The sequence below is a fragment of the Arachis duranensis genome, chromosome 1 (genome assembly GCF_000817695.3).
Source record: "Arachis duranensis cultivar V14167 chromosome 1, aradu.V14167.gnm2.J7QH, whole genome shotgun sequence".
In the NCBI taxonomy this organism is placed as follows: domain Eukaryota; kingdom Viridiplantae; phylum Streptophyta; class Magnoliopsida; order Fabales; family Fabaceae; genus Arachis; species Arachis duranensis.
Window position 1 is genome coordinate 1216396 of NC_029772.3, and position 1634 is coordinate 1218029.

At 37.3% G+C, this 1634-nt stretch overlaps 1 protein-coding gene across 3 annotated transcripts in view; it reads right to left on the reverse strand.

Moving 5' to 3' along the window:
* The window catches only part of LOC107475882 (suppressor of mec-8 and unc-52 protein homolog 1), an 11525-nt gene extending 10298 nt beyond the window's left edge, over positions 1–1227 (reverse strand). For 2 of the 3 annotated variants that reach the window (XM_016095661.3, XM_052259852.1), the window contains exon 1: positions 789–1227. The gene's annotated coding sequence lies outside the window, so the exon portion shown is untranslated. The remainder of the gene's footprint in view (positions 1–788) is intronic. The other variant, XM_016095585.3, reaches the window with a different exon arrangement.
* Between the last annotated feature and the right edge of the window lie 407 nt (positions 1228–1634).

Here is a 1634-nt window from a genome sequence, read left to right on the forward strand (position 1 = left end):
TTAATTTCTGAAACAAAAAAAACAATCAACAAAACAATGAAAACAGAATTTTTTTTCCTTCAGAAGAAGAAAACAATGAAAACATGAAGAATATAATAAATCAATAATCACCAATATCCAGCAAGAATCTCAAAGACAAGAATAAATACACAACAACAATTTAGCAAATAAACAAGAACAAGACCTAAATAGAAAATCCAACAAATTAAATCACAGAAACCTAACAATTTAGCAAATTATCAACTTAACAGGTTCAAGAACAGAAAATCACAACAACAAAAAATAAAATAAAAATAACAGAAGAACAACAGAACAACAACACAAGAACAATTAGCAAATTAACAAGTTCACACTAACCGTTAAAATTTACCAGAAGAACACTAATACAAGTGGAATCATCATGCTAATATGTTTTATACAAAGATGCTATTTGTGCAGCTAAAATTTCCTAATTACTAAGATCCAATTATTCTAATTTCACATGCAATCAACTAAGTTTCTAAAAGCTAGAAATGATAAAACCAACCCGAAACATGGTTAAGGCATTTCATCAAACATGTTGAGTGCGGTAAACTTGAAACGAAATAAGAGAATTCAAAGCTTAGTATCAATCTGATAGAGAAGAGAACATAACTATTGTATACTTTAATTCAGTCTATGAAAAAAATCCAAACCACTGCCAAATCAAGTAGTTACTTATTGTAATAGAAATAAGAAGTTGCAGAGTTTCAAGCAGAGTATTGGTGTTGTGTGAGTGTATTGTCTGGTGGTGGGTTTAGGGAACTCACTGCGGCGACAAAAGAGAGCAGTTCGACGGCTAGGTGGAGCGCGCGGGTTGGTCGCAGAGTTTGAAGCAGGGCAACGTGGCTTCCAGACGAACGCGAACCCGAACGGTGAACAGCGAGTGAACGCGAACGGTGAACGCCGAGCAAACTTGAACGGCGAAGAACGCGAACGAAGGAAGTATGCCGAGCTCAAACTTGAGCGCAAACTTGAGCGCGCTGAGCATACAAAGACGACGGACGCCGAGCTCGAGGAAGCAGCTGCGATCGGTGACAACGAACGGGGGTTGAAGACTCGGAGCACGAGGGAAGCTAGATAGACGGACGGACGGCGGCAGTATGCCACTCCTTGCGGCGGCGGTGGTGTAGGCTTATAGTGCTAGGGTTTTTTGGCTGAGTTTCTGTGAAATGTGAATGAAAGAAACGGAGGGAGAAAGGGAGAAAGAAACGGAGGAGCTTTAGAACCAACAGCGAAAGTAAGCAAATTTAGCAAAAACGACGCCGTTTCTTTTAAACCGGTCGGTTCTCTGTCCGATTCAACTGACTGGAAACCGGCCGGTTCGATGGTTCTCCTCCGGTTTTAAGGCTGCATATTGTGTTTGGATACGATGTACAGGACACTAATGTAATGTTCAGTATTATGTTTGGATACACATGGACAAAACTAAAATATTATATAAAAAGACTAAAATAACCATATAATTTCAAATTTTCTACATCAATTACAAACTAATTTAATAGAGAATGAGAGTACGTAAGAGTACAGACGAAACTTGAAAAAATATTTGAAGAGGCCAAAAATTTTAATAAAAAATATATAATAATATTTATATTAAAATTAAAATTATACAT